Source organism: Protopterus annectens, chromosome 6.part0 (genome assembly GCF_019279795.1).
Source record: "Protopterus annectens isolate FY-2018-M chromosome 6.part0, PAN1.0, whole genome shotgun sequence".
Taxonomy (NCBI): Eukaryota; Metazoa; Chordata; order Ceratodontiformes; family Protopteridae; genus Protopterus; species Protopterus annectens.
Window position 1 is genome coordinate 713,277,373 of NC_056737.1, and position 13,972 is coordinate 713,291,344.

Consider the following 13,972-nt stretch of genomic DNA (forward strand, 5'->3'; position numbering starts at 1 on the left):
CAAGCTCTTGTCCCCACAAAATGAATGAGCAGGTAGTGGACTCATTAGCAGGGTCCCTCAGAGGCAGGAAGTGGGAGGGAAAAATGTGGTTCCTTGCAATATTAGTGGTCAGGCTGTGTTAGGGACAAAGTAGGGAAATGAAAAAAATGTGGAGGAGGAGCATAAAATCAGCCAGACAAAAGATAGCTCACATGAGAACAGATTTTGGTTATTACACAAACTGGAGTCATAAACAGAAGAGTAGTAGCAGTAGTAGTAGTAGTATGTGGTGGTTGTGGTGATGGTGGTAGGAGAAGTAGTTCTGGAATAAAGAACACTACAGCTGATAAGCTAAAGAAAACACACAGAGAAGACAGTAGCACAGCTAAAACCACCGTAAGAGAATGAAATCAGCCAAGCAAAGAATGCTGGAAAACATCACTAAATGTTAATAACATAAAAATATGGATAGAGGCACAAAACCATATTACTTTATATAAGAAAAAAAATACAGATTTGTAAGCAAAATTTAAAATTTATAAAAAATTATGATAGAAAACAAGCAGAATGCATGTGGGGAAAAATCTGAGTACATTATGGATGCTGACAAAAGCACTCTTGGCAGACATCAAAGACTGAAGTAAAACATAGTTAATGAACTTTAATTATGCTCTGACTTAGAGATGGGGTCCATTCCTGTTAAGGTAAGTAAGGTAAGTAAAAAACCTTCGCATTTGGAAAAAGTAAAAAAGGAGAAAGAGAATACTGCAGTCATTTGGGTTGGAGGAGTACTTGGGAATGGCAAATACAACACATCAAAAGTATGTTGCTGAAGGACGTGGAATTTGTGTAGACTTTATAAAGTGTAGGTATATGTAATATATATGTTCCAGCAAACCAGCAAATGTGAACTGAAGAACAAAATGTTATGAAGCATAGGAACTATATTTCACGAAAAATTATGCTACTTTGAGAGTAGGATATTTCTGTAGTAATACAGTAGATATTACTACAACAGAAAAACAAATCTGAAGGGAAAACAATCTAACATTTTGCACATCTGACAAACTATGCAAGACTTGGACTTATATTTTAAAGGGAAAATTATATGTTAGGGACAGGCTTTATTTTGGCGCAAAAAAAAAAAAAAAACATAAGGCCTGACATGAAGGCAAGAATATTAGGTTTTTCAAACCATCTACTATTAGAACAGATAACAAATAGGGTACTACAAAACAGATATATATTTAACTGGGAAATACAATAACGTCCTACAATTATGAGAAGACCATTAATACCACTGTGCATTGTTTTTATTGTATAATGGATTAGCGAGTAGAATTCAGAAATAAAATCATGAATTAATATAAAATACACTGGAGAGTTTGCAAAGCAAAACTATGAAATGTCTAAGAAGAGTATAACAAGTTTTTGGAGAAAGGAATGCAAAGAATAAGCTCTATATCAGTTTATTGAAAACGTTCTTCATCTAACCACTTTTCAACAAGCCATTAAATCAGCAAAACTTTTTTCTCAGGGAAAGGAGATAGGTGGCTGCTGTTACACATTTGCCCTTTTCCCCAGTGTAGTGCGATCTCAAAGTTGGTATGCATAATTGGGGGTGAAGCCCCCCATATCGGTTTGTTTAAAATGATGTAGTTTTTGTTATGCTAGCTCTGGTGGCCAAGTAGCTTTTTTCCCTGGGTAAAAGACTCACTGATTTACCAGTACCCTGAAAAGTGGCTCCATGAAAAGGCATTCGATGAAGAACGTTTTTGATAAGCATATAGACCCAAAGAATCTGCTGCAGAAATAATAAACATTCATCAATTAATGATATGGCCACAAGGTACAGAAAACAAAAGTGCAATAAATGCAGGAGTGTGTAGTATATTTTTGTAGTGTGCAAAATAAAATGAAAGGCATATACATGGAAAACTTAATAATCATGAAGGAAAAGTTTGCATGGAGTAAAATAAAAGGTGTAATTTGTTGAAGAATACTTATTTCCCCCCTCTTGCTTCATCCTACAGCACTCCTACTCCAGTGCTCCACATCCATAGCGACATCTGTCAGCCTCTCCCATCAACCCTGGAATTGCTCTGATATGGGCAGGGGCCAGCTCAGATCTTAAGGGCATCTTTGTGGGTCTCAGTTATCAAACATCAGCCAGGTCATTTTTTTTAATGATCTAACAGGTTTCCCTCCCCCCTCCTCTGGCATTTGTCAACACAGCTCCAGAGGGTTACTACCCTTTTTGGAGCATACCTTCCTTCAGGGCCTGGCACTATGAGGCATGCCCATCTGTTCCTCACAGTGCCTAACATTCCCGCGCTGCTAATTAAACTGGGGTGTCTAGGCCATAATTAGGGGGTCATCCTTCTACATCATGGTGCTAGCTTCAAGTTTCTTGAAAAATACTTCAGGGGATACCACAGAAAAAAATGCAGTTGTGTAAAATATTACCATTACAGTCAATGTCCTTCTGTTAACTGTTGCAGTGTTCTTTACTAAATGAGCTCCCTGCCAAGGGTAGCCCATGCCCAGCCAGTATTTCAAACCCTTAGGATTTTATAGATGTTGTATGGCATGCGTATGCTCCCCATTCAAGGCATAGGGCATAAAGATGATGTACGGATGGGTTTAGTATCAAAATCTCAAATGTCAAAACACATTTTGTACGCAAACACCAAAAAAAATTCTGAATTCCTGAATAGTAATTGGCAAACTTAAACAATGATGTCTGTAGATGCCATTCTAACATATTTGGTTCATAGGGTTGGTACTAGGCTATCAGCCCTAACAAAGCCATAACAAATAGAGAGTAATCTGCAATTCCTATGATCTCCAGTACTAGTACTGGGTACTGTGTGCATTAGAATTACATGGTGTAATGGCGTTCACCTAGAACTTAAGTCTATTTTCATGTTGGGTATGTATGTGATGCTGGGGTTTGACATTAGACTGCAGTGCCATGTTTGGGTTGTAGAGCATTTGATATTTTTTTAAATGTTATGTCAAAATTCAGGCATGCTCAATAATGGCTTTGGCTGGGGCCTAGATTTTATGGTCAATTTGTGTAAACATTGACTTACAAAGGTAAAAAAAATCAAGGACATTTTGAACTGCCATATAGCTGAAACACCTGATGTCCTTAAGGGGTAATTTGCATACATCCCATGTTACCTCTAATACAACAGGTTTTAAGGAATCACAAAGAGGAGTCTAGCTTGGCTAGATTTTTCTTTTAGTTTTTACTGAATACTAATGAGGTAAACATGTCGAAACATATCAGTTTGAAATGATCGAACCAATGGCTTCAACATTTCTGAAAGTTTACCTGCTGACACTTACCTGTCTGCTTCCCAGCAGTACGAACATATACAGTTCAGTATTGCACATCACTTTAATTCATGTTTTGCAGGAGGGCAAACCCCTCCTGTACCCCCAACCCCCTGCAAATTATGTATTCCAACTATGAGATAATACTACAGTGAGGAAAAGGGTAAATTTCCCAATCCGCACTGTACCCCAATCTCTATTCGTAACTTCGACCTCATATGCGTGAATGCACAGTGGCATTCGCTAAAGGACAGTCATAGAATTGCAGTTTGGCAATATGGGAATCAGCCAACACACATTCAGCATTCCCGTGTTTGCCTAACTGCACTTCTACATTTTGATAGAAAACCATACAGATGCCCATACCTTGAAACTGAAAAGCCCCAGAGGGAACAACAGTCCTAGGAAATAGGAGGAGCACGTGCATCCAGAAGGAGAAAAAGGAAAAGATAAGAGCAGAAGGGAGAGGAGGGAGGGAGTGCATACTGCAACAGTGAAGATAAGGATAGCTACTGTTATGGTAAGATTTTACACAACTGTACTATGTCCTTCTATATCACTGTTGCATTGTTACCCCTTACATCCAAGGGAGAATAAAAAAGCTCAAAGAGGAAAGTTGGGGGGAGGAAGGCCCAGCAGAGCCCTCAAGAAACCCAAGCAGGATAGCTCTGGCACAGCCAGCTCTTGCTCTGGAAACAACACCCAATTTGTAATGCATAATAAACGTATGGAAAGAGGTCCAGGCAGCATCCTCCAGGTTGGAACTGCTATCCAATCTTTTGAAAAAAGCACCAGAGGAAGCCATAGCCCTGGTAGAATGAGTCTTTACAGAGGTAGAAAGGCTTATCCCCATGAAAAGAGTAACAAAAAGAAATGGCCTTAGAGATCCACGAAGAAATGGTTTGCTTTGAAACACCCATACCCAGAGATCTTGGATGAAAGGAAATAAAAAACTGCTCAGAATTTTAAATGGCCCTAGTCTTATCTAAATAATATCTGAGCTGTCTGTGCAAATCCAAGGTGTGACAAACCTTCTCACTAGCAGATTGTGAAGGAAAAAAGGAGGGCAAATTAACAGACTGATTAAGAGACAATTTATTAACCACCTTGGGCAGAAAAGGAGGAATAATACAAAGAGACACCCTGTCCCTATTAAAAATGAAAAAAGAAGGAACAGCCATAAAAGCCCGGAGTTCAGACACTCTTTTAACTGAAGTAAGGGTCAAAAGAAGAATAGTCTTCCATGTGCAATATTGTAAGAAAGCCGAAGCTGCAAGTTCAAAATTAAGGTCCCAGGAAGGTGGCTAGGCTTCCTGGGAGGTCTGATATGAAGGATACCCTTAAGACATTGTTTGACCTCAAACCTAGAGGCCAGAGGAGAAATAACTGAAAGGTGAGTTTTAACAGAAGAATATGTTAACCCAGCATATAGCAATTCACATTAATAAGAGAGAACCAGCGAGATCCCCACAGAAAGTGGATTGTGGCTATGAGCAAAGCACCAAACAGAAAAATATTTTCCAATTGGACATATAGGATTTCCTGGTAGCAGGTTTCCTGGCCTCCTGCAGAACCCTAAGCATGTCCTCAGAAAAGAAAATGCCTAAAAGGGATGAAATCCTATCGCCTACAATGTCGGTTGAAGAGTGGTCAAATGAGGATGGAAGAGGGACCCCTTGTCTTGTGTGAGAAAGTCCACCCTGTGAGGTAACATTTGGTGATTGCCCTTGGGTAGGTGCAGAAAAAGAGAGAACCAATGCTGTCTGAGCCAGAAGGGAGTCACTAACAAGATTCTGGGGGAGTCCTTGTCTATTTTGTGCAGGACCCTCTGAATCAGAGGAAGGCATAGAGAAACATCCCCTTCCTAGATAAGGATAGGGCATCCACCTTCCAGGCCAGAAGACTTTGAACTCTGGTGCAAAAAAGAGGAAGTTGTCTGTTCAAATGGGAGGCAAAAATATCTACTTGAGGAGTATCCCACTGATGGACAATGTTCAGAAACACATCTCTGTAAAGCATCCATTCATGAGACTGTATTTTGGACCTGCTAAAAGAGTCTACCACTATATTTTGCTCTGAAAGAATGTATACAGCCTGAAGAGTCACTTGATACTGGACAGCTATATTCAAAACTTGAAGAGTTAGCCTGCAAAGAAGGTAGGGCTGTGTCCACCCCTTGCTTGCTGATATACCACACCACTCTGGTATTGTCTGTAAAGATTTTGAGAGGCCCTGGAATGAAAAGTCTAAAGGGCAAAAAAGACAGCTTTCATCTCCTTGATATTGATGTGGTCTGACCTCTGATGAGGAGTACAGAGACCCTAGACCTTGAAAGAAGCTCCCCACCCCATGTCTGAGGCATCTGAAAAAAGTTCCTGAGAGGGAACTGAGGGCTGAAAGGGAAGTCCTGGGTTGAGGGATAGCTGAAGAATCCACCACTGAAGCTCAAGCTTGAGGCATGAAGAACATGGACTAGAAAATATAGAGGATGACAGTGTTGGAGCCATACTGACATTAGGAACCAATGAAGTTTCCTCGTGTGAAGTCTGGCTAGAGGTAGCATTGGAAAGGTGGAAGCCATGAATCCTAATGCCTTCAAGAATTCCCTGGCTGTAAGTGAAACCTAAGGAAGAAGCGATTAAGAAAAAGGCGAGAAGAGAAAGAGCCTTGGGAGGAGGCAGGGAAGCCAGTATAGGGATAGTCTGAAGCCTGCAACCAAGAAATGCATGATCCTGAGAAGGAACCAAGAATGATTTTTGGAAGTTTATTGTAAACCCCAAGCTTTGCAAGAGACAAACAGTATAGTGGAGGTGTTAAAGCAAGTTCTCAGTAGAGGTCTGAAGGAGTAGATCTTCCAGATAAGGAAAGATCTGAACCCTCCTCATCCTGCAAAAAACAATCAAAGAAGCGAGGTATTTGGTGAAAATCCTTGGGACAGTAGAACAGCCAAAGGGCAAAAAAGAGAACTGAAATTGCAAGGAAGAAACAGAGAAATGCAAAACCTTCCTGAAAAGGGAATGAATTGGGATGTGAAGATAAGCATCTCTGAGATCCAGAGAGACCAGGAAAGCCTGTGGAAGAAGAACAGGAAATAGGGTCTGAAGGGACAATATCTGAAAGGAAAGGATCTTCAGAAAGGTGTTCAGTTGAGAAAGGCCCAGAATGGGTTTCCAGGTGCCTTCCTTTTGGGAATTAGTAACAATGTGGAATAAAACCCCTTCCCTGCTGGGAAGGGGGCACAACTTGAATGGTACCTTGAGCCAGAAGGCTCTGAAGCAGATCTGTGAAGAAAGGAAGCTGTTCCTGAGGAGGTTGAGGGATGCCCAGAAAAGGAGAAAGGGATTTCCACAACCATGAAGTATCCCTGACTGATGATGGACAGAACCCGAGAGTGTTCAGTGATCCTTATCCAATTAGGAAGTGACAGTGAAAGACGAAGAGATAAGGGAACCTGGCTCAGGAAAGAGGGAAGCAAACTGTCAGACAGAACCTGGCTTGTCTTGAAAAGAAGGTTTCTGAAAAGTTGGAGTCTGAGTAGACTTAGCAGGATGAACTTGCCTAGAACTCTTCTTACTCTTGGAAGTAAGGTTAGGTGCTCTGTGAACAAAATGAGATTTAGATAGCTAATTCCTCTGGAACTTAAAAATAGCAGAAACAAATATATGCTTCAATTCCTGCAAGGCCTTACACTTCTCCTGCAGAGACTTAAGAAGCTCAGCAGTCGCAGAACCAAACAGGTTCTTATTATCAAGAGGATCATCCAGCAGTTTAACCTTAATATTATCAGGTAATGACTGGAGATGAAGCCAAGAGTAACACCTCAAAACAGAACCAAAAGCAGTAGCTCTAGAGGAGGCATCAGCTGCATTATAGCTAAATTTAATAGAGTGGTGAGCTACTTGAGAAGCAGAGCCTAGTAAAGAGAGGGCCAAGGCCTTCCCTTCAGAATCAAGGTCTGAGATAGCCTAGGAAGCCTGAGAAAAAAAGGCAAAAACATACTTGGTCATATGTCTGGTAGTTAATGGCCCGAAAGGCCAAGGTGGCAGCCGTATATATCTTTTTGCCCAGCCATGTCATAACACTACTGTCCTTGTCTGAAGGAAGTAGTTTAGTAGAAGGCAACAGCTTAGAGGGTTTGTTAGAAGAGACAGATACTACAGAGGGGTCAGTAGAGGAACATTTGTAGAGAAACATACACTCCTCAGGCACCTTATAAAGTGTGCCAGACTTCTTAGGGGCTGGAAGTTGAGAATCCAGGGCCACAGAAGCTGATGAAAAGGTATACAAAAGGGTAACTGAGACAGAAGGAAAAGTAGAGAGCTTAAGTGACTCCATCTAGAGGAGCTCATAATACCCGTTTTGAATGTCAGAAACCTGAGAATGGTCCCATTTAAAAATTTCTATTATAGGAGAAATAGTGTCCCTAAAGAGGAATTCTTCAAAGGGACTGTCAGGGCTAATAGTCTTCCTCCTTAGAGCCATAATCCAAGGGAGAAGGGATCTGAGATGAAAATGCCAAACACTCTTCCTCAGAATCCAAGTACTCATCAGAGAAATCCTGTAGTCTGGGCATTTTGAGTGGGGTACAAGACCAAGGGAGAGCAAATGTAGAAACTTCTTGGGGAGGCTTCAAGGCCATCAGTGCATTAAATAACCCCGGGGTAAAATCTTGCCATTCATGCTAGGGATCTTTAGGAGCAGGAGAAATATACTTGTGCTTTTTTTTTTTCTTTGGAGGGACAGCTGCCTTAAACACCCTAGAAAGTTCAGACCCTTGCTACATTCAACTAATGTAGTGGAAATCTCCTCCTGAACAAGTATCTGCGGAATACCACTTAGATCCTCTGAAACGATCAGCCGAGGTTCCCCCTCAATATCCAGAATGGATGTCTGCAGAGCCTCTGAGGATATGCAAGAAGTCAGATCCATGCCAACCTCTGATATGGTTGCAGGAGAGGAATGCAACGTAACAACTGAGTGATCTTCTGGGCTTTCACCAGCCTCAAGAGAGAGAGATTTGGGAGAGGCAGGACAGCAGTCAAATCAGATCTGACTCATTTTGCATTTTTTTTGGCAAGCAGCTGACCTTCGGGATGGGAAGATTTCTGCCTTAGCACCCTGCCCCAACAATTTAAGATGTTGGTTCTCGAGGTAAATGGACAATGAGGAGAGATGACTACATAGGGTCTTAGAAACAATTTGCTTGGTTGATAGAATACTTCGTATGGTCACATGAAGCACCCAAACAGAAGAGAGACTGCTCGTGAGGATCCTTATGGGAAAATCTGCCTTCCACACTGACATTTTCCTTTTCTGGATGACATGTAAACACACAATACTGAAAAAAGGAAGACAATAAGAACAAACCCCAATGGGGCACTTATCTGAAACATGGCTGAGTAACCAGCACAGAAAAGGAGCATTCAGCCTGTGGATTAAAGATGGTAGTTGAACTGGCAGCAAATAAGTTCTGAAGTATGGATGTCCATATCTCACCTTTATGTCCTACTCCTTGAGTGGTGAGCATACACATGATGCACATTGTCTGTAAAGTCCTAAGGCTTTGGTATACTGGCCAGATATTGGGCTACCCTTGGCAGGGAATACCTCTAGTAAAGAATACTACAACAGTGATATGGAAGGACATATAATAGTACAAATGGGTGATAACATCTGGGGGACTAAAGAGATATTAGGAGGAGTGTTTATAGGAACACTAGGGAAGAATGGGTTAGGATTCTATTTTCTAGATGGGTTGCAGGACTGGCAGTTGTCAGGCTTTTCAGGTGTGTTTAATGAATGGTAAGAAGGTGAGGGGAACTGAGTGAACAATCGCAGAGTTGTTAAGCGGTAGTCAAACTGTGATAACCAAATGGGAGATAAATGGGATTTAGAGATCTGAGACATATTATACCTGTGAATTAAAACTGTAACATTACAGGCCAATATGATGTACAGTAAGTTAAATAAGTGGGTGCTGAAGATTACTGCTGCTCTGCTACAGACTGCTTTCTGAAGGAATTTGATGATCAAGGGTGTGTTGGAGGATAGGCATATAGGAGACTTAGGGGCCAAGCATGCAGAAAAGCATCCATTGGTGACTGCCCCTCTGGGGGGATCAGGGCAAAGAAGATGCATGCAGCATTTGGTGATGAAAGGAGTCATGGAGAGATTGCAGAAGAGTTGCCCCCAGTGGCTGAAGATTTAAACTACTACTACTGGATTGAGGGGCCACTCATGAAGCATCGATATGCTCCTGCTTAAAGTAAGCACTAGAATGCTGGACTTTCCCAGGATGTGCATTGCTATCAGAAAGCATTGAGAGGACATCACTCATAGCCTCTCAACATAGTGGTTATGAGTGGGTTCCCACTGTTTGTTCACATATGACACTGTAGCAGTGCTGTCAGACTGAATCATCACCACACCTTTGGAGAGGTACTATGGAATCCCTGCAAAGCTAGAAGAACTGCTCTCATCTCCAAAACTCTAATGTGCAAATGAAACTCTGTTTGAGACCAGGTATCTTGGACAGTCTTTCTCTCATAATGATCCCACACTACAGGAGAGAAGTATCTGTGGTTACCATGGCTTCGGGTGAAGAGAGTACAAAAGACAACCTAGTGAAACTAGAGAGGAGAATATCCACCAACAGATGTGCTGCTAAGTCATGTTGGTGAGGTGGATCAGACAGGTCATTGGATGGGAGTAGATAGATCACCATTGAGTTGACAGGGTCTACTGTAGAATTCTCATGTAGTGTCTTTCTAGAGGGACAAGACCAACAGCTGCTGTCATATGTCCAAGAAGGCACTGAATGAGAAGAGCAGGGGGCCTTGGATGCAACAGGACCTGACCGGCAAGCTTGAAGGTCTGAGATCCTCAAACAGGATAATTTTGTTATTTTCTTGCTAGTATCCAGGTGGTATCAGATAAACTCTATGCACCGTATAGGTTCCAACTTGGATTTCTCCAGATTGACCATGATTCCCAAAGACAGGCACAGCTGAATCAAACAGTTCCTTGTTTGGATCAAAGACTAACTTGACTTTGCTGTGAGGAACCATTTGTCCAGGCACGGGAACACCCAGAACACCTGCAATCTGAGCCAGGTTGCTACCACTGACATCCTGTGGTGTAGGAACCTTCTGGAATACCTGTCTATCATTATGTGATAGTAGGCATCCTTAAGGTCCACAGAATGCATTGAATCATTCTTCCTCAGAGAAAAGATGAACAGCTACCATCCAGAATTTGATCTGTTTGATATGTAAATTTAGCTTGCTTAGTTCTGAGATTGGTCTGACATCCCCTGTTTTCTTTGGCACCAAAACATCCAAGAGGTTTACTGTTTTAGATCTGGAAAGATGTGAAATGGGATTAGTATTACTTTCAACACACAGGCATCTGATGTGATGGCCTCCCAAGCTTGCAAGTGGAGAGTAGAGCACTTCTGTGACTGCCTCCAGAGCACAGCAGCCAGGCTGAAAGGGCCTACCCAAGAGATCATGCTGAAATCCTGGAACTGTGGACCACTTCTGCCCCTAAGGCAAGTTGCCTCCTGCTTCAGCCTCAAGTGTCACTATCTCTAGGAGTGCCTTGGGAAAGCTGTCATTTTACAAAACATCATCTTCTTCCCCCCTTGTTGATTCCAAGAGAAGGTCTTTTGAGTGATGGAGAAACAAACCCCCTAGGCAGACAGTGTCTTACCTTCCTGCTCACTCCTTGTCTGTGTGTTTTTACTTTGAGACCAAAAGAGAGGCATCATCAAAAGGAACATTTAAGAATGACACTTTGAAGCAGTCAGCAAAATTATAAAGGCTCATCCAGGCAAGATGGTGATGGTGAGTAGCAACACCAATGCCTGCTGTATGGGCTGTTTCAACCACTGCATTAAGGATAAGGCACATGGAGATGTTGGATATAGGCTTCATGGTGGACAGCTGAGTCTCCAGTGCCTTACCAGATGGGCAGCCATCAAATTAGAAGTTTCAGAAACCAAATCTCTCTGAAGCCTCATTAAGTGTGTCAAATAATTCAGCACATGAAGTTCAAATGTGCCTGTAGCATAGGTGCACTGGCCAAAGCATACTAAAACACCCTTGATTTCCTGTTTGCGGAACTGGAAGGACTGAGGTAGGGAGTGAGAGACCATTTCTGATTCATCCATCTTGGGGACAGGGAGGCAGTGTGATCTGCTTCAACAGTGGACTCTCCAGGATGCCTATAACAGCTATTGGTTTTGGTGGATTGCATCACACCAGTACAGGTTGTCCTGGGTCATGTGACACTATGCAGAGGGAGTTCCTTAGGGCCATTGGTGTCTAAATGAAGACACCAGTCATGTTGAATGAGGACCTATCCACCCCCCAGATCTCATATTTAAAGAGAAATGAATGGGCTGATATGGCTCTTACCTCAGTCAGTTATCAAATGTGCAATAAAGCTCTTGTCCTAACCAGGGAATGAATGTGCCACCAGAAGGTCTGGCTGGGCAGGGGGAGACCTTAAGCAGGAAAGTGAAGGATTTAAAAAATGTATGAGTCAAGAAGTAATGGCATGCAAGGACATGAGAATAACATGGTGCATACAGTTGTGCTCTATGTATTTTAAATATGGAAATTCTGGATAAACATATGATTTGAGGAAACCAAAGGAAATGCTGCATAAAATGTACACTGTTATTGAAAATCTTCAAGCTAATAAAAATGAATCTACTGGAGAATGTTGGGGTTCTGAGACAAATTAATGAAAGATGGAAAAATTTATTCTTGAATGGTGAAAAGTTTGAAAACAATTTAGAAAATAAGTTGTAGAACTGTATAGCAGTATGGACATCAAATTGTCAGTAAAATATAATACAAAACAAAGTATTCAATACAAGAAAACAGGATGTGGAAAGATATGAAAAACCAGAAAAAACAAAAATGAGAAATAAAATATGTTTTTCTGCATGCCACAAGAAAAATGATTTCAGAAAAAAATGGCAAGGACAAATCAAGATTAAAAAGTTTGTTTTAATATGAATAATATTGTGTGCAGATATTATGGAAAAATTGCATAAATTTCTACAGAAATGAGCGATTCTACATGGTTTGTATGGAAGGTAAGGCGTAAAGCAATATAACAAACTATGAGACACTAAATAACCTATGAAAAATACACTGCCAAATGTCTTCTCTTAACTTCAGTGTATTGCATTTGAGTGCTTTTGTCTCTACATGAACGTGACTTTTTCAATATACCAAACCAAGTAACTCTCCATGTCTTTTAAAACACGTTTTGTTTAATGTTCTATATATGGAGGATGTTACTTGATTTGGAATTCTGAAGAAGTCTTTCATATTGAGATGAAAGCCTTTAAATACAATGCATTAAAGTTGAGAGAAGACACTTGACCATATGTTTTTCATTGGTTATTTTGTGTTCCATTTAGGCTACAGCCTTAATGGACATGAAGCTATTTTAAAAGTATGAGATGAGATGCTGATAAATATAGAATTTCAACATTTTTTCTGAAAAAGGAAAATAGAAGAGTATTTGTCAAAAAAAAAGAATATCAACTTGTTTTTAGCTTGATGGGAAGGATTGAAAATTCCCTTGGAATATTCTGGTACTAATAAAGACCTCCATTTCTATCTGATGAGTGATGTAGGATCTTTTACAATATGTAATTGATGTGAATATATATGGACCAATGACTGATAATACACAATATGGTTTTATTAAGTGTAGATCAACTTTGATGTGTCCATCTAAGTTCTATAATACAATTACCCACTATGAGGGATCAAGGGAACGTGGGTTGGGTAGTTTATCTTGAGGTCACCAAAGCTTTTGACAAATTACATAAACAAATCATACTGTGTCTGGACATACTAAATGTAAATCCTTTTATAGTAAATTGTAGTAGTAATTGTATATTAAATGGTATTATTAAAAGACTGTCAGACCGTAAACTGTGTTAAATATAAGGGTGTAACACCAGACTTGTTGCCAGTAACAAAAGGTGTTCCTCAAAGGCCAGTTTTGGGCCCAGTATTATTTAACATGGTGTCTTTAGGAGTACCCATCTCCAGAAAAGTTTGGGTATGTAAATTTACTGATGATTGTAAAGTGGGGCAGAAATAAATAATTCTAATGATGTGGGTGATTTAAATGGGTACTTGGCTATGCTTCATCAATAAGGAGACAAAATAAGCCTTAACTTCAATCATAATAAATGAAATGCATTTGGAGATTATCAGAAATTAAGGATAATAGTGGGGGAAAAAGAACTCAAAATTTCTAATCATATAACTATCTTATTTTATTTACTTATTTTACAGAGAGGTTTGACTGGGCACAATATCACTTTTCAGTGGAGGCCTGGGGAGAAAAGCTATAACAGAGAGGACATATGTGAAATTAAAACAAGGAAGTACATTCTTAAAGTTACAGTACCGATACAAAAGAGATGCAAAGAAAATAATACTGCAAAAGAATACGTAAAATAATTTGCAACAATTTGTTTAGCTTATACAGTCTAAAATGAAGAGAGATATTTGGTTTATTATAATGCTACATATCACACTTTTATCATGCTATGGCAGTGTTTACAGAGAAGATACAATGGATACAGTGCAAGTATGTGGTTTGTGGTATTTGTCAT